A 17082-nucleotide genomic window follows, 5' to 3' on the forward strand; every position below is an offset into this window, starting at 1 on the left:
TTTTCAACTACAATCTGGGCCACAAGGATAACAACATGCAAGCAATATTTTGATGTACAATTTAGTGCAGCCAATCAACCCACAAGTTTTGGGAGGTGGGAGAAAGCCAGAGTACCTGAAGAAAATGTATGCAGTTGTGGGGAGAACAGAGAAACTGCACATTGAACCCAGTACAGAACTGTGAATTGAAGACCATGCCACTCAGCCACAATGCTGTTCACTTCTTCCTTTTTATTCTTCACTTCCTTGATCTAAAATAGCAGTTCTCTTTCAGTTTGCAAGCTTGCTGCTCTTGCATTCTTTGCTGCTTGATAACCTTCTGTTTGTCTCTCTGTACAGTATCTCCTCTCCCCATCTTCTGCCTTAACCATTTAGCAATACATTCCTCTGTAGCTACACTAACCTTTTCCTCTTTCCTGCTTTCAGCCTTTTCTTCAAATCCTTGTCCATTGTCCAGAGCATTATATTCTTGACCTATTCTCACATTTTTCCTTTAAATGTCTTCACAGAATTCTAACTCCCTGCTGACCCTTTCCCCTCACTGTCAGCAAAATACTCTCTCCTAAAATTCCACATCAACTTTGCTCTGTATTCCTAACCTCTCAAATTCTATATCACACAAAAACATAATTGCACTGGTTAACAATGCCATCACAAGAAACTGCTGACCAACTCTATCGATGGTTAAAACCTCATCCAGAATTCTACCTTTTTGGGCACAGCCCTGAATTAGCCATATTCCTACATGAGGATAAGCATCATTCCTTCTGCACACGCTAATCTAATCTCTCATTCTCCTTTCTTAATGAGTCTGTAGGCAGGAGCACTGTACTGATCCACCTACAGCCCCCTTTAATGAACATTAACAGCTGGAACACTTACCCTAGCCTTTGACTCTACCTGCTTCTAAGCCCTCTTTATTAAGGACTTCTTTGAAAAGGTCACCATGGCAATGGATGAGGGCAAAACTATGCATACTGCCTACCTTGATTTGGCCACAGCATCTGTTACACTATCCCACTTGGGCATTATAAATAAACTCATGGAAGTAGTCATTAACCCCTATGCTATGCATTGGATAGCCAGCTGGTTCTCAGACAGGACTCAGGAAGTTAGGATAGGGTAGACCACTGCCACAAAGAGGCCAGTCATGAGGGCAATTCCTCAGGAGTCTGTACTGGAGCTTCTTCTTTTTGGCATTTATTTCCTGGAAGTCAAAGCCATTGTGAAACGCCTCTGGCTGACCAAATTTGCAGATGACTGCAAACTAGGGGCATTCAAAGAATTCCCTCAAGACACTAACATCCTACACGAAGGACTAGCACAGACAAATGCCTGACATCAAATCCACAGCCTAAAATTCAATGCCAAGAAATACATAATAGTACCCCTTGGGAACTCAGCCACCCTAGGAAACTACCACAATGATAACACACCCCTAAGAGTAGACCCAGTAGTAAGGGTTTTGGGGACATATATGGATAGTAACCTGGTTTTCAGCCAACATGTGTAATACAGTAAGGAAATCATTCTATGTTGCTCATCTTGCAAACAAGGGCATGGCATCTACGTCCAAGGAGATCATTGTTCCTCTGTATTCATCCAACATCAGACTCATCATTGAGTACAATGCCATCTTATGCACCTGACCGGGCACATGCAACACTTGGAACATCCACAGAGTTTCCTAACAAAAAGAATAACGGGTGTAAACTATACATCTTATGCAGATTATACACATACACACCTACGCATGAGGGCTGAGGGATGGCATAATGATTAAGGTGTTTACCTCACAGATACAAGGTACAAAGTTTGATTATCACCTTTGAGAGAAATTCACTATGCTTAAAATGGCTTAGTAGTAACCTGTGAACCTATGAACCTATAAAACAAAACCTACACATACATACAATGAAGACCATTAAAGGCAGCAAAAATAACAAAGTGGCCCATTATGCAAAACATAAAAACTGCAGCTTCTTCCCAAAATGAAAAGTCTAAAGGCTTGAGAGCTTATAGCAAGTAGCTTCAACAGGGTGCCACAGAGCTGTGATGGTGCCATAGAGCTGTGACGGTGCCACAGAGCTGTGTTACACTTGCTCTCATTGTACCTCTTTACTCTGAGCCTCGCAGTGACTGACGCCTGGACTCCTATAACAGTAAATGATGTCCAGCTTACTCCTGGTAACTTCTTCCAGGTCTTCATTCACTTCTGCCGCCTTTTTCTAAACCTGCTTTTCTGGACATCAAATCTATATAACTGTAAACCTACATAATAGTCCATTAACTCACCAACACAACAAACTTCAGTTTTGTTCACAATTATATATAGCTAAGCACAGATGCTCATTTCTAACTCAGAGAACAGTCACACTGGGCAATAAATTACCTATCACTTTAAGAAGGTCTGAAAGCGAGGCTATTTTTAAAAATAACTTATATGAGTTGGGAACTAGCATGTGATCCAATTCTGAATGAGTCTGTGCTCTGCAATGGCATGAGGCCTGAATATTGTAAGGAAATTTACGAACTTATGAAATCCCACTCCAGTGAGGGAGAACACTCGACAGAGGTTTTCCTCAACCCTACTTTTCATACAGCTTTACTACCTTGAACTTAAAAACATGCTCTGCCTAATACATATTCACAATAATAGTTCTATGCATTAACTACATCCATATTTAAAAAATTCTGGGTCACTCAATTCACCATTTAGAGGCATTTACCCTGTTACGCTACAAGTGAGCCCCCATTACATTGAAATGATTGGTTTCCTGCCTACTGGATGACCTATAGGGCTTCAAAAACTATCTGCACTGCTGCCATATCTCATTTAATGCACTTCTTGCTTTCTGCAGGGTTTCTATTCCTTCCTCAATCCCTGGCACTGTACAACTGTCTAAGCTTGAAATGTTCTTAAATTTTTCTCTAGAAACATCAAATGTGTCATGAGGTTTTTGGGGCAAACTCTACAGGGCTGCTATACCCACTGTTTGGTTAGTCTGGCTTCTCTATTATCCCTGTTCTAAACCATTTCTTTACTATTTCCTGTACGGCATTTCTTTGTAACTTTGATATTAGATGGCGCAGTGGCGCAGCGGTTTGCATTGTTTCCTCACAGCATGAGGTTCTCTGGTTCGATTCTTGGCTGGGGTGCCTTCTGTGTGGAGTCTGCATGTCCTCCTTGTGTTTGTGTGGGTTTCCTCCCACTTTACAAAGACATGCATATGGAGCATTTCTCTCTGGGTCTCCACTGAAAATTGGCCCACTCCAAGTTGGACTTTCCCAGTAAACAAATGTTAATAAACAAAGAAATAAAATGACATATTCTGTAACATGTCAAGTTAAATTTTTCTCCTGGAATGGGTTTAATATGGTGTTGAATCAAGTTTGTTGCGACAGGCAGCTCTGACAACATTTTCCTGATGCTTAACAGAATCAACAAACGTATACCACACCACGCCACAACGAAAAAATGAACTTCAGCACTCCATAGAAAACTTTAATCCACTTAGCAGAAACAGTGTGTATAAGCTTTTTAAACTAAGTTACTTGATGTTTTAAAATGTATCTGAAGAAGTTTTATGTGACCTAAAACTAAAGCGGTTATACACGTTTTTACTAAGTGGATTAAAGTTTTTTTATGCAGCGGTGAAGTTCCGTTTTCTTCCTTGTGGCATGGTGTGGTATACGTTCATAGTTTCTTCTTGTTTTTTTCAATTATTGCTTAACAGAATCACCTGCTTATTGTTACTGTTGATCAGACAGTGCTTCACCTACCTAAAACTGCAGGCACAAACAATCTCTCTTTACTACAGTTACGGTTTCTGGAGCTTCACTAAGTATACAGGTTTTACTTCCTTCAGAATGCTGTGTGGTGTATTGATCTGCTCTTCTCTTACCACTTTAACTAACTCTGTAGTTACACTCATCTAACTTTTCTATAACTTCAAATGGGCCATGCCACTTAGCCAAAAATGTATTTTTTTGCTGAGGGGACCAAAACTAATACCTTGGACTCCAGCTTTAAATCCCCTGGCCCTTGCATTTCTTTATACATCCCTTGTTATATATCTTGGGCTCCTTCCATGTGTTTTCATACTATGGGCATTGCCACTTTTAGGCTATGTTGTTTGTTGGTATAATACACTATGATAGTTTTAATTTTTATTTTTATATATCTTGGGCTCCTTCCATGTGTTTTCATACTATGGGCATTGCCACCTTTAGGCTATGTTGTTTGTTGGTATAATACACTATGATAGTTTTAATTTTTATTTTTTAATTCTTCTCAAATTTCTCTAGCAATATCTACCACTCCCCAATGGGGCCTGCAATATAATATGTTGAGGTTAGTGGCACTTCTCTAAATAGCAAATAGGAGGTAAAACTAACTGGCTCCAATTTTTGCCATCTTCCTCAACAACTTTTTTCAGCATGGATTTTAATGTTTGGTTAATACACTTTACTAAACTATACATCTAGGGATGGATCACTGAGCTTTTTAGTTGCTTGAACAGAATTTCTTAACATCTTTTATTATTTCTGATCAGTAAAATGTTGATGCAGTGCTAGCTCTAGACTTATCCACCGCCAGGTTTCCTCTTACTACATGGCTGTGTGCCAGTCTCAATTGATTTCTCAAAGGATTGGGGATGAACAGCTGGCATACAGTTTCTTAACTACCCTTATTTACTATGCACAAGTCATTCTCTATCTGGGTAAGAACTAGGAATATTTTGGCCAGCATCTTCCCCTACAACTCCAGATCCATTTTTTCTTGTTCTTCTCAACATATCGTCTTTCCCATTGTGCCTTCTTTAAAATTTAACCACCTTACCTTAAGGTCAGCCAACTCTGGAGGTTCTTCAAGGTCAGCCTGTTGTGATATAGAAGCTACTGATTTCGTCTCCTAGTAACACAGGTACTGTGGTCTGTGTTTAACTCTTCCCCTAGGAAAAAAAAATACAAAATTGAAGGACACAGGGGACTAGTGTAACAAACACAAACATAAAACAAAAGTGTGCCACATAAAACTCCAATACTGGAGTACTTTTGTCTCATTCTAATTCACAGATTTCATTACAACAAAAACTCACAGATTAACTTAAAATAGTTATGCAAAGTTAAAAACCACCAATAATCAAATGTAAGGAAAATGAATTACGATACATGCAGTGCTGAAAATTAGATAAGAGATACATAATTCTCATTTTAATGGTCTCCAACTGTAAATTAAATTTTACACAATTAAACTCAGGGGATGGTTAGCAGTAAATAAGTGTCAATTTAAAACATCCATTTTCGAAACACAATGCCAGAATGCCCTACTTTCTTTTTATACTTTCTTTTATAATTTACTTGCTTCAGTAAATGAAAATTTAGAATTATTAAAATGATCACAAACTTTTCCACATTTGTAAAACATATTTTAATTTTTGCCACACAAAATAAATGCATTTTCATATATCCTCTGTGCCTCTGTGACAGTTTCCTAGGAGATTTTCCTACAAATAAACTGTTACAACCTTCCACACTTGGCCAAGTAAGGAATGGCTTCGCTGTTGTAAGTATACAAGGTCCAATAGCACCCAACACTTTTTTAGCACTTGTAATTTCTATAAAAGAAGACCTACATAAACTTACAGTGTATGTGTGTGTATGTATATATATATATATATATATATATATATATATATATATAGATATGTGTGTGTGTGTGTGTGTGTGTACATAAACACAGGGAAATAAGCCCCATCTCCTGAAACTTGTAACATTAGCTCTAGCCAATATAGTACAGCACCACAGTGCCTGCCATAGCACCTGGTCAGCCAAATGTCATAAATCCCAAACCATATAACAATGATGCTGCAGGGTCAGCTGTACAACCTGTATACTAAGATGTTACTGTGTGTGGCTGATCTGTGCACCACAATGGCAAGAGATGGATCCCCCAAAAGGGTATTGTCCGTTCGATGCAGACAGGGAAGTACACACAAAAAATGCAGCTCCAAAGAAAGGCACCAAGATATGAACATTTTTAGAATACAAAAAAAAATAAGAAAACAAAGGGGGAACTCAGAAAAGAGAATTAGTAAGGCAGAAGTTAAACAAACAGAAACTCTATGGATTATCTGCAAAGTGAAGGATCGAAAGTAGAGACAACAACTCAGGCAATGTTGCAGTATGATGGAACAATGGATCCCCAAATTACAGAGCAACAGGTACAGCTAGAGGCATCTGAAGATAATGTGTCACATGGTGATGTTCTGAAACCTTCTGCAGCAGACTGGTTCATAAGTCCAGCTTAAGTTGCACAACAAGGGAAGTAGCAGGAAACAGTGGCAGCCCTGATGATGCTAATATTGTGGAGTGATGGGCCAGTGTGTTCCCATATGAATGAGCAGCAGCAGAAGCCTGGTGCATCTAAAGAGGATACGTCACAGGAAGATGTTCAGGAACTTTCTATAGAATACCCACAGAAAACAAAAAATATGTTCTCAGCTGAGAAGAAAATTATTTAAGGTAAGTCTTGCTTGATTTTATAGAGATAGATAGACATATTAAGATAGATGAAAAACAGAATCCTGAATATAATATGGATCTTCTTCCACTGAAAACACCAACCAGGTGGCACAACCCCCCCCCCCCCACTCCCTAATACCCAGCCATTCAGGTCCCATTTCGGTGCCCTGCCCCCAACCCTCCTTCAACATCTTTTAATACAAAAATAATAATAATAATAATAATAATAATTTCTTCTTTTAAACTGTAGCAAATAATTTCTACAGCTTACACCCTGCCTGCATGGAGGGCTACAGCATTCATGTTTCAGTTAAAAAAATTCTTCTTTTTAAACTGTAGCAAACTGTTTGCTACAAATGTAGTAAACAACTTCTACAGTTTATAACCTACTTGCACTGAGTGCTACATTCCTCATGTTTTATTTAAAAAAAAAATCTTTTTAAACTGTAGCAAACAGTTGCTACAGTTTATACCCAAGCTTGCACTCAACACTACGATGCTCAAGTTTTAATTAAAATAAATCTTCTTTTTAGATTGTACTACATTTGTAGCAAACAGTTAACTAAACAGTTGCTACACTTTATACCCTGCATGCATGGAGCGCTACAGCACTCAGGTTTTAATTAAAAAAAAAAAAAAAAAAAATATATATATATATATATATATATATATATATATATATATATATATATATAAACTACAATGCAGCAAGCAGTTGCTACAGTTCAGAGCACACACGGGGTGCTACAGTGTTCAGGTTCGACAACAAATGCAGTATCAGCTTTTAAAAACTGGTTTTGCAGTAAAGAGACATCAGGATTGGCTAATCCTCCTCTCCCAAAATTTTGCACCCAAGGCAGTTGCCCACTGTAGCTATGCTACTGTCAACAGTTATCTGGACATCATGGTACAAAAGAAGGAACCATATGCATCATCTTCAGGCCTGTCTAGGTTGTTAACGTCAATCGGAGGAGGACAACATGAGTCTTTCAGCTGTCTACAGTTTTTTGAGAGAGAAGAGAATGGAGTAACAATAGACTAAAGGTAGAGGAGGGGGAATAATGACAGATTAAGGGTACATACCCACACCTCCAGCCATGGGGACACCGTAGATACAGGGGAAGGAGTGGGGGAGTTGGTACTGCAACATTAATCTGCTTGAACATCTACAATTATGATATGTGTAACGTGCAACACACCTGTACTTCATACTCAGTGTTACAGTACTGATTCCTGGGAGGGGTCCTAAAGCCACACGTTGGAAGGCTGGCTTTCTGATGGCCCGTACAATAATCTTCATAGTCAGTGTTACAGTACGGATTCCTGGGAGGACTCCCACAGCTACAGGTTGGGGAGGTTGGCTTTCTGATGGCCCCTGAGGGAGCAGGTTCTATAATGCTTGCAATAGCAGTGGCAAAACCTGTCCAACACTGGATGCAGTGCCTAAATGGTAATGTCTGGTAAAGATGTGGACATAGGACTAGGTAGCAGCCTCCAAGATGGCCCGAATAGGGATGCCTTTTAGGAAGGCAGTGGTAGCTGTGTTATGCCTCACTGACTGTTCCCTGACAGATGCTGGTATTTGCTTTCCATGATGAGTATCGCATTTTGAAAAAATGGTCTGTTTGGAGACAAGCCTACCTTCATTACCTTCTGCAAAGGACATTAAAAGTTGTTCTGTTCTATCTGGAAACTGTTTTGTCAAGTTAACACCTGATCTGTCAGTACGCATCCAGGAACATAGGATTTATTAGCTTTATTTTGCAGCTTATGCTAGAACAATGGCATGTGTATAGCCTGATTTAAGGAGAGTTCTGACTACCTTAGGCATGAAAGAGGAGTTAGTTTTGAGGGTAACTCTATCACTGTGAAAAACAATGAAGGGTTTTTTTGCACATCAGGGCTTGTAGTTCTGAGACATGCCTGGATGAGGTGGTCTTCCCAAGTGAGCATCTTTAAAGGAGCAGAAACTGCTGGCTGAAAGGGTGGCAGGTTAAATTTTTCCAAACTATAATTCAAGTCCCAAGACGGAAAAGGGATTCTCCTGGGTGGTCTCAGGTATACACAGTGTAGAAACCATTTCAAATGGGGGTGAGAATATGTGGGGGAGGAGCAAGGAAGGCAGATAAAGATGTCAGATTTAGAAAGATCTCAGTCAAATAATACTGACAGGTAGTCCAACGCTAGATTCATGCCAGCATTAGGTGACATCATACCTTTGGACAGGCACCAATAGAAAACCGTTTCTACCTGGACAAATATGATTTTCTGGTAGTTGGTTTTCTTGCCTCTCAAGATAGATAGCACTTCAGTAGAACTGTTTGCTTTGTTGCTTGTTAAAATCCATTCCTGAATGCTCAAATGTGGATAAATGACAGACCCCTTTAGTTGGGAGAGTAGATCTATCACCAGGGAAAGAATATGGTATCTCCCTCACCAAGGGTCAAGAGAAGGAAGGGACACTGCTGTCTTGGTCAGAAGGAGGATCATGCAATGATATTTAAGACCCACTCGTCCCTGGTGATGAGTTTTCACTGTTGTAAAGAGGCTAAAAGTCTTCCTGCTAGACGAAGGATGGTTGGGAGATTGGGTGGGGGGAGAGGTGTTGTGCATAGTGGAGGAAGTATAGTGTCCAGTGCTACAAAGTTGCTCAGGCTGCCACCTTCTATCTTGTTTTGGTCTTTTCCCTTGGGGAGGCCCTTTCTCTTTTTTTTATTTGCCTTGGATGCACTGGCCAAGATTTAAAGGGGTAACTCCTTTGATACTTAGGTATGGGAAACCAACAAAATTATTTTACTGTTTTGATTTGTTTCCCCTATCTTGCCCACGTTCTCAAAAACTTTGTCCACAGGAACACCAAAGAGGAACTCCTTACCCAGTGGGGCATCAAGGAGTTCTGCCTTCACCTGGTCCAACAGGGACGGAATCCCCAAACCAGACATGTCTATGACTGACAAAGCCCACATGAGCTGCCCTTTATGATGTGTCCAGTGCATCACAGCCACATTTTAGTGAATGTCTAGACACCTGGAGTGCTGATCTAGCTGTCTCCAGTATGTTTCTCTGCATGCTCCATCTAGAGGGGTGAGCCAGTGGATAAGCCATCATCCAAGAACCATGAGGGTATTTGCATGCTTCCACCACCACATGAGGGGTGAACCTTTGCAGAAGTCATCACCCAGGTACCCAATGAGGGAGTCTTTATGCCTCCAAAGCCATGTGAGGCGTGAGCCATCAGAGAAGCCATCATCCATGAGAGGTCTTCATGCCTCCACCGCCACATCATCTTACACTGGTAATGTGCAGTGGGTGGGAACCCTTATCCCATGACCAGACCAGGTCTATATGGACACCTACCTGATTATAACGCACAAAACTGCTCAGCTTCACCCCCCCCACACACACACACACACACAAACACACAAATTAGCAGCTCATATCTTGCTGGTCAGTAGCTACAGAGGTTTTCCAACAGGCCTCAACACTGACTACTTGAAAAAAGTGAACAGGCATGTCACTGCAGGGACTTCTTACTCTCCTCTATCCATGCATTCAAGCTCTTCCACAACAACCTGCAGGGGTTATCATCATTCACTTGGAAAGCTGCACTTCGGTCCCCTCCCGGAACCGGTATTTGTTCTAGCAAGCCCCTGCTTGCAGGGAGCACACTGCATTGGTAGTCCAGGAAACAACCACAACCACAATCCCCCCCCCCTCGGATGTGGATATTGCATGGTGCCCACTCCCATCCTTCCCTGCCCAGCTTCTCCAGTACCCAAGCTGCTACTCAAACTTAAGTCATCAGGGTCGCTACCATGGCTTTATCCATTTGCAGCATGGAGTCAGGTTTCATACAGCTGCTTTGGTAAAGGGCTGCTGATAAATAGGCATTTTAATTATAGCAGATTCACACAGTTTTGGTTATCAGATTGGAGAACCCTAAGGCGACAGACAGCACAGCAATATTCTGGTCTCTCCAGCTATGCACAGATTACTTAGCTTGTTCACTGCTGTGCCTGAGATAATAAAGGATGGCAAAAAATATGCAGTAAGGTCTTATACTGCACACGTTTACAGATTCTGACACAACTAACAATGAGTCACTGTGTATATTACCTATGTAAACACTGCTAAAGTGCAACACTGCCAAGACATTTTGAAGCTTAAAAGTTGCATACCTACAGGTAAGAGATACACATTTTATATACCTGCTATGTCCTGCCCTTTTCAAACAGAAAATATTAAGATGATGGTCACTGTTTCTTGAACATTAACTAAGAAAATAAAAATCTGCTGTGGGAGGCACCACAGAAAAAGTACAACCCAGAAAATGTATCCAGAAGTCATCTAACAAGAATCATCTGGTGAGCTTGGTATAGGAAAGTCTTAGTCAAGTCTTTTAAAAAAAGTGACACACATTTATTCTCTTACAGAAACAACAATCCAACCTTTAGCTATCACTCAGTGCCAATAACTGAGGCTATTCCTAGCTTGTTTGGTACCAGTAGGCATGATCGCATGCAAACTTTTTTCTCAGTCTTGAATCCAATCCAAGCTTCAGATGGTTTTCACTTTGACCTATTCCTAAGTCTACTACTTATTTTCTGTATGCCTACTACTTATTTTTTGTATGCCTACTACTTATTTTCTGTACTTGAAATATTCTTTTTGTAGGTGAAGCAGAAGTCAAATCTAAACCCACAAGATGATCTCCCAGTGCTCATACTCTAAAGTAAGAAGTAATGTTAAAAAAAAATTAGTTATGTTGGTCTCACTTTAAACTACTTCTTCTTTCAGCTTTTTCCCGGTTAGGGGTCACCACAGCAGATCACCTGTCCACTCATGATTAGCAGTGGAGTTTTACGGTGTTGAGTTGCCAGCCCGATGCCCAACCTTCCACAGAAGGCACACACACGCACGCACTCACCCACACCTAGGGCCAGTTTAGAGTGTCCAATCCATCTACAGCATGTCTTTGGGATGTGGGAGAAAACCGGAGCACTCGGAGGAAACCTACGCGACCACAGGGAGGACATGCAGACTCCACACAGAAGGCACCCCACCCAAGGATCAAACCGGAGAACCTCTTGCTGTGAAGCAGCAATGCTAACCACTGCACCACCGTGGCCGCCCACTCACTTTAAACAAATCCTTTTATTCCACATGAATGTAATATTCTACAAACACTGTGACGTGAAATGTGAACTAACAAATGTTTCTCCTTAACTTTTACTTGACTGGGTTCTCTCTTTCCCTGCCTTGCTTTACACATTAATTTTGCTTAGGTTACTGTTGCAGTGGCTGAAATGAGGCCCTTAAAGCCAAGTTCAGCCCATAACTAAAATAAAAACCAGTACTGCTGATTAAGATCTCTGTACTGTCACTGTTTACGTTCCTCGTGTGCATAGATATCCTGTTCTATTCTCCACAGAACAGACTAGAGTCCTTGCAGTTTTCGCTGTCACATATGATAGAGTCCTTGCAGTTTTCGCTGTCACATATGATACTGTATTACGGTAACTTGAAATTCCACTCATTAAAAAGTCTGCCGACAAGTGGTAGGTGGTACTCCAAAGTACACCTGTATTTACAAACTCTCTGCAAAGAAGTCTGCTTGTTTTATCTAAGAGGAATGGTATTTATCTCACATGCAGTAATTTAGCTTTTAAACTCCATCATCCCTGATCATCTAAAAGCCTACCTGTCTCCTTAGTTTAGATGTGCTTTCTACTTAAGAAGTTCTACCTACACAAGCTGTCTTTTCTTCCATCTCCTGTGATGAAGCTTGGAACTGTAACACACAACTCTGTATCTACCACTTCTTTTCTGTCTTTGTAACACTAAACCATCTCCATATCAATCCTCAACAAGTTACTTTCCATCAAATTTGCAACTTCTGCCTATCCTCTCATCACTAGGTCTTCCCAAATTCCTCCAGATCCAAGGTATCTCACCTCATTTCCTCCTTACACCGCTTATCGTGTTTAACTCCCGTCTCTACCACCTAACCCACTTCTCCCTTCATAGAGTCACATGGTTGCCCTGAAAACATTGTTTTTTCTGTTACTTTTATGTTTATGTGATAGAAGCCGCCTTGTCAGTTCTCACTTACTATATAAAAAATGACATTAAAATAATGCAAATACTGCCTGTTCTTTAAACACGAGTACATATCTGGAAAAAAAAAAGAGAGAGAGAGGCAGGTTGACTGGGTAGTAATATTACAGCTAATATGCAATGTAGTATGCAATTTTCTAAAGCACCTTTAACATATTCACACTCATGGCACCATCTTGGTATACTTTTTTTTTTTTATGCACAGCTCCTTTGTGCCATTAACATTTTTTTCAGGCTGGATTTCTTAACTAAGTGACTTAATAGACAGCATATGAAAAGGTGAGGTACAAGAGACAACATGACTAAAATTGTCATCTAAGATGCAAAGCAGTAGAGAGATAGTAACCGCTATTTGTAAGCTGTTATTTGTATTTTCATATTTACATTCATATTTTCAAAACTGAGCAAGATGCTGTCCTGTTCGATTCTCAGCTAGAGCGTCTTCTGTGTGGAGACATGCGTGAATGGGCATACCTTCATTGCAGGTTGTGCATCAGAGGTGGCAACTCGGCACGTAAAAATCTACTGCCAATCATTAGCGGACCGGAATTCCGCTGTGGCGACCCCTAATCGGGAAAAGCCGAAAGACACAACAACAACAAGTGAGCTAAATTCTTACTGACACACAATGTGAAAGTCATGGTGGGGGACAGAAAATATACACTACCAATGTTTGTGTAAAATCCACTGTGCTGGAAATATTGCTAGTTACTTCATAAATATTTCAATAATCAAGCACTCAGAATGGAATTTTATGCCATCATATAACAACTTTTATCTCCCGAGTAAAAGTGCTACGGACACAAAATGTCTAGATTGTAGAGTTACCAAAACATAAAAAGCTGTCTGTGAAAATTTAGAGAAAACACAATCTAGACCTTTCTGCATCACAATAAATTACAGTATTAATGCAAAGAACAAATGCATTGATTTCATCTTGGTCAAAGGAATGTGTTTTCTCGGAATTTTAATAAAAATACTCTGATCTATTCATTGTGACTTTAAATTTTGTTGTATGATCTTTTTTATTCAGATTGCCTAGTTAGCTAAAGATATTTTAAGTCTGTAACTTCAGTTGCTACTGTAATTCTGAAAAAAGGTACACTTTCTTGAAAAATGCACACCCTAGCTGGGGTGGGGAACATTGTGGAAGCTGATGTACAATTCTGCCTACAAACTCCCCTATAAAAGGCATCTTGTTCTAATACACAGGAACCAGGTTCAATTCCTTTGACAGCTTGCTCATGGTTCTTCAAATCTATCAGAAACAGAGTGACAATTCACTATCAAAGAAATACTGCACATAGCTTACTATTAGGTATCAGAAACCAGTGCAGTCAATTCCTGACAGGGACAAATGTTTCATTGATGAAACTCCAAAAGAGCGAACCACCAGATTTGACCCCCCCAGCCAAATGCTGGACCTGATAATTCTCACAAATTTCCAAAAATACACCCACAATACTCCCCTGGTATAGCTGTCATAACAGAAACCTGGTGCAAACCAGAAATAAAAGACAATGAAATCTTAACCCCCAGGCTATAATATACATCGACTAGACATAAAACACAAACTTGGGGGGATAAGCAATTGCATACAAGAAAAATACTGAAGTAGACAGACCTTCTCAATAATAACATCCCAAAATATAGCAAAGCAGAAGTCATCCTCACAAAATGCAGAATAATTAATAAAAAACTATTACAACTAGAATCTACATTCCACAAGGCAATAACATTACTATAGTAGAATATTTTCTACAATGGATATGCCTCCCCCTCCCCCCCACACAGGACTCATGGTAGGGGTTGTTCCTGTGTCAAGAGTGGTAGAGACTTTCAGGATTCAGTTGTTTTATGATCTTTTGGATATTCAGCGATGAGACATTTAGCCCTTCATCTCGCTGTTCCAGGAATCGACTACTTCACTACTCTCATTTTGCACACCTGATAGTAATCCATTGTGCATTACCAAAATGAGAAAAACTGATGTTGGAATGCTAGTCGATAAAAGGAATTAAGGTTACTGCACAGAAAGAGAACTGAAAAAAAAAAACGTATATTTACCCTGTAACGGTTATTCCTAGTCACTACCTTTTGGGGAATGGAAACAAATTCACTGACAGAATGCAGAGCAGCTCACAAAAATAAGACTCGCTAGGTAACTAGACCAGAAAGGACACATTCCAGAAAGTAGTTAACGATCTGGTAATCTACTGTCTAAATGTAATTAAACTGCAGGGCATTCTCACTACTTCCGGAGTCTACATATTAAAAAGCATTCATTAGTTATAAATGCAGATAAAATTTTAGAGCTGGAAATGTATACAAAATACCACCAACAAATATAGTTTATAGGTAGAGGCAAAGATGTCCCATCACAAACTGAAACAGAGAATGTATCTGTCCATTAATGGTCCGACTGTCTCGTACACCTATAGACTTGCAGATATTGCATTTGTGTGCACTTCTGTTTAACGGGAGCCACAAAATGAAATTGTCAGGGTCGTTTGTACTATAAGTTGCCCACATAATCTGCAGTGTGTTGGAAACATCATGCACTTGTTTACAATACGTGTGCAAGAACATCTGAAAGAGCCTTACAACACATTAAATGCAGCTGCAAAAGCATTTTATCAACGTGCATCAAAATATTACTGTAGTGAAGTTGGACAGTTCTACTGCTGTACTAAAGTTAAGTAAAAGATGAACCAGAAATCAAGTGAAAAACACTTGGGAAAAGTTAGAGGAGCATTTTACTGCTGAATACAATACTTTGCTCTCAAATTACATGAATGTAATGCTTGCTATAAAGGCATTACTTTAGAATAAGAAGCTTAGTAATGTGCACCTTTAACAGTTAACCAAATTTGGCAATGGAATTTTTTGAATGACTGGAATATAAATAAAGCAGTTACAGAGTATTACTGATTTCCTTGAAGGCATGTGAGGCAGGTTGCCAACTGAGGAAATGTGGATTATATTTGAATGAACAAGAAGTCTTAAAGAAGGGGAAATACTTGAAGCTTTTTGTCTAATTTACAGCAATACAGTCATAGAATTAAGGAAACACAATGACAAAAAGCTGATGTGCTCTAGACCCAACCTACGTGATCATATTCCCATCATGCTAAGATTATTTAGATCTGCCTACCTAATATGCTTACTGTTCTCACATATTAGTTCAAACATTCCTGAAAGCCTGGTTCAATGCTGCTGCTATCCCTTCTACGAGTCAATGCTTTGGTCCAATCAACTTTTCTGGGAAGAAATGTTTCCTCAACTTATTCCTCACCCTACTGTCTTTCACCATAACAAACGTCTTCTTCATAGTAAATGGTGTCCTTTACTGGCCACTTTATTAATCTGAGTAATACCATCAGACACATCATCTGTATTGTTTCAGTTCCAAAATATACAAAGTGAAGTTTATTACTTTTTCTCATATGACTTCTGATTCTGCCATGTACCATCTGCGAATTGCTTCTGATTTTACTGTTACATGGACATAGCCTCTAGAACAAGACAGCATTCCAAAGACTTAACAGACCTGTTAAGTGATATTTGCACCGCTTGACTATTCTAGCTACACCTACCCCTGCAAAAATTAGCTGACATTTTAAGAATCATGTCAATCTACTGACAGCTGTTACAGCAAATGTTGATAGACCAAAGAAAGACAGGAACAACTTTCAGTGAATGTGGCAGGTAAGTTTTTTTTTAATTTGTTTTGCAGCTGGGCAAGCCCATGCATCCCCCATGTCGGGAGGACGCTCTCCAAATTTGCATATACCTACTCAGAGTTTGCACAGAAATGGAGAAAAAGAAAAATTCCACTGCTGAAAAAAGTTGTCTCTGCAAAATGTACTCAGTCGGCAGGCACTCACTGTAACAATTACTGATCAAAGTACTTGTTCCCAGATATCATATAATTACTTCTATCCCATATAAAACAAGTGTGCACAGATCTTTGACTTATTTATTGAAGTGCAAGATGCCTTCTACCATTAACTGGACAGCTATACAACATGGAGTGTAGACCTTGTTCCTGCCATGCAGATTTTCTCTACACAGTAAATGAACACTAAGAATTGTCTTAGCAAACTCTAACATAAAATCAGGCTAGACTGGATTTGCTAGTGACCCTAAGAAAGACTTCCATCTGACTTAGTGGCATGCACACTTAGTGGGATGCAGTTACTAGGTTTCGCTCTTTTGCCCCTCCTTAACTAAATTATTATTTAGTATAGCCTCCTATTTACCTTTAATGATCGGTTTTCATTTATAACCAATAATAAAAACTAAATCATTCACCATTAGTACTGCAGAGTAATTCAACTGTTTCTTAATCAGAAACTGCAGTAACTCAAAATGCACTCTAAGCAGGGTATTCTAGCGTCTACATTGTCTAAATAAAACAATGATCTCATTCCAAGA

At 39.6% G+C, this 17082-nt stretch overlaps 1 protein-coding gene across 6 annotated transcripts in view; it reads right to left on the reverse strand.

The window, feature by feature from the left end:
* Positions 1-17082, reverse strand: part of RAB27A (RAB27A, member RAS oncogene family) — a 1055478-nt gene that overhangs the window by 315500 nt on the left and 722896 nt on the right. For all 6 annotated transcript variants that reach the window (XM_044078949.1, XM_044078945.1, XM_044078950.1 and 3 more), the window contains one exon: positions 4844-4955. The gene's annotated coding sequence lies outside the window, so the exon portion shown is untranslated. The remainder of the gene's footprint in view (positions 1-4843; positions 4956-17082) is intronic.

The sequence above is a fragment of the Protopterus annectens genome, chromosome 7.part1, assembly GCF_019279795.1.
Source record: "Protopterus annectens isolate FY-2018-M chromosome 7.part1, PAN1.0, whole genome shotgun sequence".
Classification (NCBI taxonomy): domain Eukaryota; kingdom Metazoa; phylum Chordata; order Ceratodontiformes; family Protopteridae; genus Protopterus; species Protopterus annectens.